The following is an 11,186-nucleotide window of genomic DNA, read 5'->3' as shown; positions in this document are numbered from 1 at the left end:
ACAAACATTGATGTAGACATGATCAATGTCTCAAGGAGCTCAGAGCTGTTGTAGTTATAAGGTCACGCTGCAACGAAGTCAAAGTCTGTGTAAACTTTGCAAAAAAGTTTTTGCAATATGCCAGCTTTGAAGTAGAAGAGATCAAATCAAAGAGAGTGGAGATACAAGGATTCCACCTGTGACAAAGCAGAGACTGCCTTTATTGTTGGTGAGTACACATTAGGCAGCAGGAAAGCAAGACTGAATTATGATACAGTGCCTTAGGGCATGTGCTGCATTTCAAATTCAGGCATTAGCCTATGTTTTATATGCTGTATATTCTACTTTAATTGAAATTGCTGCATTTTCAGATTGATATTTAGCAGACAAAAAAAGCAAAATCTATTTCCCACATGGAATGTCTGAATTTCATAACTGGGTCTCTGCACTCCTGGCTCTCATGGTTTGCATTGAAAGGGTTAACAGGTATGATTTACATTGGGCTGGCCCAGTTGTATTTGAGTCTGTGTTCTGTGCTGGAAATGCTGATCATGAAAATGGGAATGTTATTGAAGAGAGTTTGTGTCTCCCTCAGAATGTATTTTCAGTTTAAACTTTGCCTTTTCACGTGACATTAATTAGAAAACAGATGCAAATTAGAGATATAGAGCTACCCTTTAAGTTTTGTTCTTTCCTCTTGGTCTACTCTTTAGATATTGAGCAAGGAAGATTCCTTTGGGCTATTTATCTATCTATCTCCTATTGTTGAAACTAACAGGATTTGATAAAGCCCTCTTGATGTCCTAATATTCCTCTAGCACAGTGGGAATTTTTCCTTTCAGGGAGAAACATACTGCCTCTCACTAAGAAAGTTAAATGTTTATGATGAAATAGAGAGGATTCCTTCTATTGTTCAAAAATACTTTGTTTTCTATTTATTTTGATTTATACTAAACTATAAGTAATTGCTGTTCAGAATCTGAGACCCTTTGGCTCTAATTTAAAACATACAATTTTTGCAGTAATTCTTACTCTGTGATATTTTAGTGGCAACAAAGTATGTTTAAGGAATCTTGAAATAGCAATAATATTATCTTTTAGGGGAGTCTTGGTTAAACAGAGGGAGGAAATTGCCTTGTAGTGTTCTCTGGATGTTGGAGGTGAATTATAGCAGCTCTGAGGATAACTTAGTTGGCTGTTTTCTTTTTTAGCTAACCAGCCCATTGACTTCTGCACAAAAAATGTTCATGTGTTTTTGAGCTCTTCCTCTTATTCTTGCAGCCTGTCTGGATCATTGAGAGTTTGGTTCAGACTTTAGACATGAGCATGGTTTCTGAAGGCAGTATTGAGCTGCAGGGCACCTGATTGCTTTCATTTGCTGAATGTGGGATATGAGTTTTGGTAGGAAGAACTCAAGGGCAAGAAATGCTGTCAGAATACCCAGTCCTGCTCTCTTTGCTTGTGGCTGTTCATAGCTTTGAAATACTGGTTCAAAAGTCCATGATATCACACAGCATGAGCCAAGTTTCCCTTTACATGCATGATCCATGTGCTAATCTGTGGAAAAGTGTAGAAACTGCTGTGCCTGCCTGATGTCCACTATGGATTCTGCAACCCAGGAGTCTCATAAAAACACAAAACATCTGAGCCATAGAGAACATTTTTTTTTTTTTTTTTTTTGCCTCTTCCTGTGAAATATTAGGATACTTAGTCTGTTTTCCCCTTAAATTTAGATGGAACAAGCTCCTTTGACACATCACACATTCTTCCTCTTGTGCTTGCTTCCAGTGAGTTTCTCCAAGTGCAATTCTGCCCTCACTGAGCTAGAAGCCCTCTTTCAACAATAGTGTTTAAAGCAGAGAGGCACTGTTGTTTATGAACACTTTCCTTTTGCAATGACCCTTTTTTGGACTAGTTTTTGTAGAGGGAAAAGGCAGTGTGCAATATCTAAACTAAGAAATTCTGTCTCTCCTGCAGCAGGCAGAAGTTCTGTGAGTTCTTTGTGAAATTGTGATTTCAGCTTTGGATGTTGATGGTGGTTTGAGCACCTTGGTGTGTGCTGTGATGACTGAGAGCATCCCTTGCTCCTTTTGCTTGGAAGTCTGCAGAGGTTTGAATAACAGATTATATAAGCACAATGGCTTTTAGAGAATGAGGATACAGTAATAGGGCCATCATGAACGTGCTGAGGTACCTGTCCTAATAATGCACCATAAAATTAATATGTACCTTTGCAGTAGTTGATGAGGGTGTCTGCTTCTTTGCAGATCAATTTGATATAGTGTTCTGTCTGTAGAGAAATTGTGCAGTTCATTTTCTGTGGTTAAAAAAGCAGACATTCTGGATTATATGACAGAATTTGATGATTTTGATAATCCATTAACATTTAAAATAAGAGGAAAGTACAAAGCTGAAAAGAGACCTTAGTATGAATTCGAGGACATTTGATGAAAGGTCTAAATTTAATATTATATCTTATTATTGTCTGAGTCATCTGGGGTTTTCTTTGTAGCTTCCACATCACTGAATGTATTCTCATCATACAGGTCCTTTCTTTGAATATGCAATTTTATTTCAAGACAAATCTGCCAAATGTAGATATTAGAAAATTACTGTTCAAGAATGTAGGAAATGGGAGATATTACCTGCAGTGATTATGGAATGTGAAGATCTTAATCTCTTGGGCTAAACAAGAAACAATGGATACATGAGGTCTCTAATGCACAAAAGAATAGGTGCATATGGGGCTTTGGAGATGAACATGATCTTCCTGTATCCCAAGTGTGATGGATGTATCAGTTTCTTCATTATCAGACAAATAACTCCTAGACCACTGGGTGGAATATCATCTGAGTTAGCAGGGCTAAAAGGAGAAGTTGCTGTTTGCTGGTCTGATGCTTTTATTGAAATAACAAACAAACAACAACAATATAATAAAAAAAAAAAAACCAAACAACCCAAAAACCCAAAAAAATAAAACAAAAAAAAAACCCCACAAAAAACCCAACAAAACCCCACAAAATAATCCCAGCCAACCAGCTGGTGAGGAATGCATTCAGAGCATGGGGGGCAGCTGCAGGTGGAGTCTGAGTCCAGGTAAGAGCCTGTGACCTGCCAGGACACCAGAGGCAGCACAGGAGCTGAGCAGGGAGATCCCAGACTGCAGAGCTCTGGACTGCAAGGGGGTAAAAGCCCAGCAGTTCCATTTTGGGCTCTCTCCCAGGGGCACCAGTTTGGGCTGGTGTTTTTGGAGCTCTGTCATTCCAGTGTTTAAAGGACCCAGAGCTCTGACTCTGTTTGGGCCTGGGTCCTATTCACAGGAGTTGTGCTAAGGAAAGTTTCCTTTTCTATCAGATAGACCTGTGTCTATTCATAGCATGGAGCTGGGGCTGAAGGAGAAAGAAATTCAAATCTGTAGGTGAAGAATCAGGGTATGCATCCATCTGTTTCTGATTTCAGGAAAAGTCAAATGACAGATACATATACACTTTGAAAGACTTACATGTTTTATGATGCAGAGAGTCTCAGAAGGGACTATTTGAGCATTATAACTTTATGTCTAACTGTGGTGCTGTCAAGAAAAAGCATAATGTTTTCACATCTAAAATTTAACTACACTGTATTTATTGTTTTGCTCAAGAACATTAAAGGAATCTTATCTGTCAACATACAAGAGCAATGAATGAACAACTTAAATTACAGGAGTAAATTAAATGTCAATTTTATTTCACCAAACCAGGCTGTTCTTTTCTGTTAGCAGAGGTTATAACCACTGTCTTGAAATATTTGATGTTGAAGAATGATTGACAAATGTGGACAGAAGTGTGTAAATGCAACAGGTTTTTAATTTACTTGATTACCATATTTAGTGTGAGCATATGGGCAAGTTTGGTAAAAATAACTTCATTGTTGTACTATATTAGCTCAAATCTCCTGCATTCACTGTAGTTTCAAACTTTACTGCTCTCTCTGTTCTCATATTGGCCATGTTTTTGTAACTAGACCATGGCTCTGTGTTTTATTTTATACTAGTAAATCACTGAGACCCAGTAAAAATGTAAAATACCCTAATAGATAAAAATGATATACACTTTTGGCTAAGAGTATGTGATCTATTTCTCTAAAGTATTTTGAAGACCTCTTCAAATTCTGTGTGTGCTTGTAAATTGCCTGTTATTAAAATAACTCTTTTAGGTGTAATGAAAAAGAAAGAAAAAGAAGTTATAAAGTAGTGTACATATTGCTGCTGAAACCTTCCTCACCTGTATGTCTGCATTTGTTTGCTGGTCTTTGAGAACAGAAATTTCTTGGAGGAGGACTGTATGCAGCTGTATACTGGGATTAGAGAGTTATAGTTCTTAGGGAAGGTTCAGAAAGACATAACAGATAAGTGAAATGTTATTTCACAAGGTCTGCTTCGTTGTGTGGGATATTTCTCCTTGACGGGAACATATAAAAGTGTTTATCTAATGTATCCACACTGTGTGTAGTGAAAGAAAAGGGAGTAACAGGTCTTTATCAAAACTATTCACGTGGAAGGGCATGATGTAGCATAAACCAAATGAGGAGTTTATTTGTGGCAAAATTATGGGCAACTCTCATGCCTTTCATCTCCAGCAAATGCAGGTTTGCCTGCCTTGTGTTCATAGAGGAGTGCTCTGCCTGCCTGGAATATGGACTCAGAATCAAACAACTTGAACTGGATGAAAAATGAGAGGGCTAAAAATTATGCTGCTGAAACAAGGCAGTATTTACCCTTGTAGTCAGAACTATAAGAGAAAAGCCCTCAATCTGAAATTTTCAATATATCTGTTCTGGGTGAAGATAAAAGAATTGCTAATTGAGTTTACAGTATGTAAGACTCTGGGCTATGTAAGGGTAGGTTATCATTACCTCTGTCTTGTCAGTTGTAAATCTATCTGCTTCTGTGGTCTAGAAAGTCTCTTCCCATAAAATGATGGTCCAGTATTTTTTGAGCCAAGATGTTCTCTCTCCAGCATATGTCAGAAATAGTAACATAAGACAGAAACTCTCATAATACTAGCCATGAACCAAAAGGAATGTGTCTTGTTAACAACTTTGGAAAGACCCATTGTAACTGCCTTCTAGCAGCTACATGGAAGAGAGGATAAAAATTATAAAATATAACCATGATGTATTTTCCTGATGAAGCAATAGTTTATAATGATAGTCACTATAAAGTTAATTTTTACTTGAACAGAGCTGAGCTTAATGGTTTTCAATTATACTAATTTGAGTCATGGGTTTAGTTCATGTGGATTTTGCAACCCCTGGGTTTTGCTTTTATGTCTTCTCCTTTAAATGCTTGGCTTCTTTTTTTTGCATTATGCCCTTCCCATTCTCTTTTAGCAGGGAACATCAGGCAGTGATGGGATGGCTCCATCCCCTTCCATTTGCATCAGAATTTAATCTTCTGTGAGGAAGATTAAACATGTAAGTTGAAAATAAGGTCTCATGTTCCAAGTGGCTTTGTCACCAGGCACATGCTCAAGGAAGAATGTCCAAAAGTGTGTCACCTGTCTCTGACAGAGGTTGAAATCTCTTTTTCACCGAAGTTTTCTAAGGTCCTCTTTGCATTGGCAAGGAATTAGGCTCCTTATAAATGCATCAGTTTAAACTGATCTGTGCTGATATCTACAGTAAGTACATTTTGGGTTTTTTTAACTGTAGACTATGGTTAGTGTGGTCACTGGAACCAAACACCCCTATCCTGTCCACGTTTGGAGATGACTGAAAAACAGTTTTTGATTTGTACCTTTTACTTACATTGATAATGGAACACATCTGGTACACATCTGGTAGAGCTTCTGTTTCTTTTTTTTTTTTGCCTACAAGAAGAATCTGGAATTAGGTCATCAAAACAGTTTTATTAACAAAGCCAACTACAATAAGAAGGAATAAATTCACCCAGAGCTGTACCACTGCTCTGGACTGAAATGCTGGTGTAGGTACAGCCCATGAGCAGTGCCATGACCATGTGTCTGAACAGAGGGTGAGCAATTCTTTGTTACATCTTTTACCTGTTACTCCTCTCTGACACTACAGCCAAATATTACTGTGTCATTTCTTTCTGATTTTTCATTTGTTTGTATTATAAATCCCATGTCCTTTCTCCACTCTCTTGTTCCTTTATGTTTTTTTCTTTCTAACTTCTGCCCTCACCTCCCTCAGTGGAGGTTCATGCAGGCTGTGTCTGTATTTTTATTCAAGCATGGAGTTGGCCAGTGCTGGTCACAAACCCAATGGCCACTCTTTTTCAGAGTGTATATTGCATTAAAGACAGCTGAGCACCTCTGGGGCTCCACTATTGTGCAATTTGAGGAATTGTGGTGTTTGTTTACTGATGTAAATGATATCAGTCTCAGCTTTCCTTTATAGAAAGGAAATGTTGAGGTATGGAATTAAAAGAAAAAGCAGGAAAGTCAGTCCCCCCATACAGATGTGACTGCAGAGACATGGTCACTCACTTTGTGTGGGGAGGCTTCTGGCTGCTGAAAAAAGGAGGTCTGGTTAAGATCTCTGGTCAGGGGTGTCTGCAAGTCTTAACCTCAGCTTTTGTCCTTGCATGTAACAAAAACTTCCCAGTGGCATAACAACATCTCCCACATAGTTTCAGAAATTCATTTGCTATTTAGTGTAATTTTTATTTCATGTTTCCTTAGAAGTATGCTTTTTGCCTCATAAAAAATGTTAATAAATTCTATCATTATAATTTGCTTTGATGGCATATTTAAGGGTATGTCCTCATGGAATGTCTCTTGGAGAGATGATACCCTAGAAAGAATATGTCTAGAATGGACAGTACTGTCTGACCTCATTAGCCAGCAGTCCAGGGAGCAATTGCAAAAGACCTAGATTGCAGTAAAACCTTGTTTCTCTCCAAGACAGGCAGTAGATTGTATGGCTGGGGTGTCACCTTGGTTGTGTCCTGCAGCTTTCAATCTGCAACACATGGACAAGCCTTGAACAGGCACTGTGTCAAGCAAATAGTGTCAGAGTTTGTCATGGCTGCCATGGTTTATTACTTTCTTGATGAAATGGGCATTTGTCCAGTCAGAACTCGAGTTGTACCTCTGCATTAATTTGCCTGAACTATTTAAGGTACCCTACCTGGTGCAAATTCAGGTTGAATTTGTGCTACAGGAGAAAGGCTCCGTGTCTACTTTTTATGTAACTGCAATCTTCAATCCATGGTTGGCTAAAACATTAGATGTGTTCACTGACCTCTTTGACATCAACAACAATATGGTATCTAGATCAGTTAAGATTCCATTTATTCACATACATTATATACATTTTAATATCGACAAGAGAAGACAGGTCTTATCATTAAAATGATCTTGGATGTAATGTTTTCAAATTGTTTCCATAATAGCTCATGACGTGCTGGATCTGTTTTGAGTGCCATAAATCATAGCAACTGATGGGAAAGGAAAGAGCAGTAGTTTGAGAACTGTGAAAGAAATAATTTAAAAAATAGGTTAAATATTGTTCACTGTCAAAAAGAGGATGGGAATATGATACTTTTCAATTTTACCATTTTACAATTTAAATTTTACCCATTTCTTTAGTTTAGCCGAGTTTTATATTGATTAAATGTGGTGGAGGGTGGAGTATCCTTTGGGCTGCAGATTCAGCCAAAGTTGAGAACACATGGTAACTGTTGCTTTTATTTTGTGGGGAGATCTTTTTGTCCTAACCCAGCTTGTACTGTGTTTCCTGTAAAGATTTAGACTTGCTCTGTTTAAAATGTATATCATTTTCCTGGTAAATGGTGTCTTTCAATAGCACATTTACTTTTTGCTTGTAGCATTTCTTTGAATGATGTGGGTATTACAATCCAAAGCCAGTCCTATTTTCTTAAATATGATCTAACTTGTAATGCAGATTAATATGTATCAATATAACCTTTAAGACAAACTCTGTATATTTGGCTTTGAACCTGAAGGTATCCTTTTTACTGAAAGTAAAGAACAAGCTAAACAACTGGAATGTTATGAACACATTTTTCCAGTATTTTTTGCCTAAAACTTAACTTGAACTACACAGATAAATATTTAAAATGATCAGAGAATTTTATCTTAGTGTGTGAAGAAACCAAAGGTAGAAAAGAGATTTGGGGTTTTACTTGGTGCTTTGTTGTGGATTTTTTTTTTTTTGTTGTTTGCTTGTTTGTTTTGTTTTGTTTTTTTAGTAGCTGAAGGCAATTATATCTTTATTGACCCTCTGTGTTCACCCCCTCCTTCAATGTCAGGTACTTGCTTATTATTATCAACATGACATCTCCTTTCTTTGAAAGGTTGTCCGTCACACTTTGAATCACCTCTCTCCATGGTTACATTTTCTAATCAGTTCACATGATTGAGCCTACATCAAGTGATGCTTTACTTAATTCCTTTCCGTTTGTATGGTGTGATTCTTGGAGGGACTCTCGTCAAAATTTTGGAGGGCCCTGTCAGTTTGAAAAGAACATGACCTTTAAATTGTATCAGTATGTTTGCTGGTGCATAAGGGAAAGGAAAAGGTTTGTAGTGATGGAAAACCACTCTAAAAATGAAAAGTAATTCTCTGAGAAGCAACATGCATAAGAAGTTAATTTGTTTATATTTAACTGATTTTAAAAAAAGACAGAATGAAGGGGACGTGTTCTTTGAGCAATAAGGGGTCTGAACAGCGTGTCCTTAAATTTGGCTTAGAAAATGTTATTTATTGTTCTTGCTTTTCTGCATTTATCATAATGGATAAAAGTAGAAATATTCAAATGTGACAGAAAAAAGGTGTAATTCTTTGAAATTATAAAAACTGTTACTTTGCTGCATTTTCATAACTGTATCTGTGGCCATGCTATAATTAGTAATTGACAATGCTAATTATTGCACAGTCTGTCACTGACTAAAGTGGCAGAGTTAGACTTTATGTGGGTATAAATATGCATGCATTTATGTGTGTGTGAGAGGATACTTCAAGTTAACACAGACTTTTGCATTGTGAATGCAGGTAGTCTGAAAACAAGGAAAATCCATCTGGAATGCCTGACATGGATAGCTGGAGTATAATACAGATTCATGCTGGTGGAGCTGAGTAATGCTGGGAACATAATAAAGTTTGGCAAGCTTTATTAAGTACACAAACTGTAGATGATCAAATACCCTGCATAACTGAATCAGGGATAGTGACTGTTCTCATCTCCTTTTCTCTATACTTTGAGGTAAATTACTCTTAAGTAGTTTTTACAAATGTCAAAATGTGTAGTTTCACTGAAGCTGTTGAAGTCTGGCTTGCCATGCCTTTATATATTATTGTTGATGTAACTTGATGTTGATGTCCAGAAGCTGTTTGTCCTCTAGCTTTTTGTCTATATTTGGAGTGTTTTTAATCCCACCACTACAGGTTCTTTGATATCTGATAAGCTATGAGGTCATTCTGAAAGTGTTCCCAAGGTCAGTAAAAGGATTTTTCTTTTCTTTGTGAATATGACGTGTTCAAAAAATGTGTAGGGACTTGATTATCTCTGAACTTTTCACCCTTCTGTCAGCTTTGTTGAAATGAGATTTAGATTTAGAAGTTATAGGGTGGAGATGCACATGGGGGTGTGATCACACAGAATTGCTGTAGTGAAGGTGTTTGTGCTTTTTCCTTTATCACCCTAAGTCCCTGCCCCTCTCTTCCAATTTAACAGTGTTCTCACTGAATCTTAAGAAGGATCTAGGCCTTCCTGCCATAGATCTTGTGTTCTGGTACTGGATCATCTTCTTGCTTAGGAAATTAACCCTACACGAGTCAATCTTGCAAAATCCAAGCTGTCAGAGCTCTTGTTTTGGGTGTGGCTGGAAAGAGATGAACAGGTTAATCCTTATTGTGAATTTGTATTTAGACAGCACTGTGTGAGACTCAAATCCTGGTCTTTGTTCTCTGATTTTCAGCTTAAGTACTAGAAAAATGGACCCCAAAAGTTAATCCCTTTCTACTTTTTCACTCTTCCAAAGAAGTGCCCCAGTGTCACTCGAGCTCCAGGATCAAATGCTCTCAGACTCTGCCCCTTTAGCACAGCAGCTGTTCTGGGCTGGTTTGGGCTCAAGAGCAGAGAGCTCACCTCTGAAACCTGCCCTATCTCAGTCTAATGATAGTGGCAAAGCCATGCTTGTTTGCATCTAAAGTTCAAGCTGTTCAGAGTTCAGATATGCAGGTTTTTTCAGCATTAAGGTGTGCCAACTCTCATGCTGAAGTTGTGTAGCTCGTGATACATAAATTGCAGGTGAATGTGACATTTGGTGATTGCACACATGCTATGCAGCATTAGATTTCCCCATGCAAAGTTTGGAATTATATCATTTGTGGATTTGAGATACTGAAGGAGATTAAGGCAGCTGTAGTTGGGGTCCAGGCATGTTTGTTATCTGCATTTGATAGAGGCATTTTGCACAGGATTTTATTTTAGTATTTTGTGCTAGTTCATATTTCATGATTCATTCATACATTTAACCCATTAATGCAATTCTAACCTTTCCCTGATTGCTCAGATAAAAGTGTTTTCTCTGTGTTTCAGAGAGTATGAAATAAGGTGGCAGAATGATAAATACCAATAGCAGATTTCTAGGTTGGTGGCAATATTCAGTAGTGTATAACATGGCTTTCACTTACACAAAGAAAGGTCATACATTTTCATCTGTGACATACCATCCTTGGCTGAGACATGAACTTCACAAATATGTGAAGCCACTATATTCTACAGTTATTTTCTTCTGGGCCATAACCTCAAGGTTTTAGTTACTGTAACTTGATGGAGCCCCAGGCTCACAGTATTGAGGACAAATGATGTTTGGTATCTCCTACTGGAAATCCTCCTATTGATAGGGTGCTTTGCTTTTTAGGACATGTGAAACCTCAGAAATCCTGCAAATCATATTCTCTGTTTGAAACCAAAACCACACATCACAAATTAAATATTAGAAATTAACCTTGACTGAGACAAAGGAATTTTGGTTTTGGATGACGATTTCTGTTATTTTGTCCAACCAGAGTTGAGCCAGAAATGCTTATAAAGCATGATATTTTTTTAAAGAGCAAATAGAACACAAATTCTGTGCAGCCTTAAAATACCAATACACGTTTTTGTTTGTGCTCCCTTTTTTCCTTAGGAAGTTGATAATAGAGACTGTGTATCACTTCAGGGTCTTGTGGTATGA

Source organism: Erithacus rubecula (assembly GCF_903797595.1).
Source record: "Erithacus rubecula genome assembly, chromosome: 12".
Taxonomy (NCBI): Eukaryota; Metazoa; Chordata; class Aves; order Passeriformes; family Muscicapidae; genus Erithacus; species Erithacus rubecula.
The sequence above is the reverse complement of the archived record's forward strand: the minus strand, read 5'-3'. Positions refer to the sequence as shown.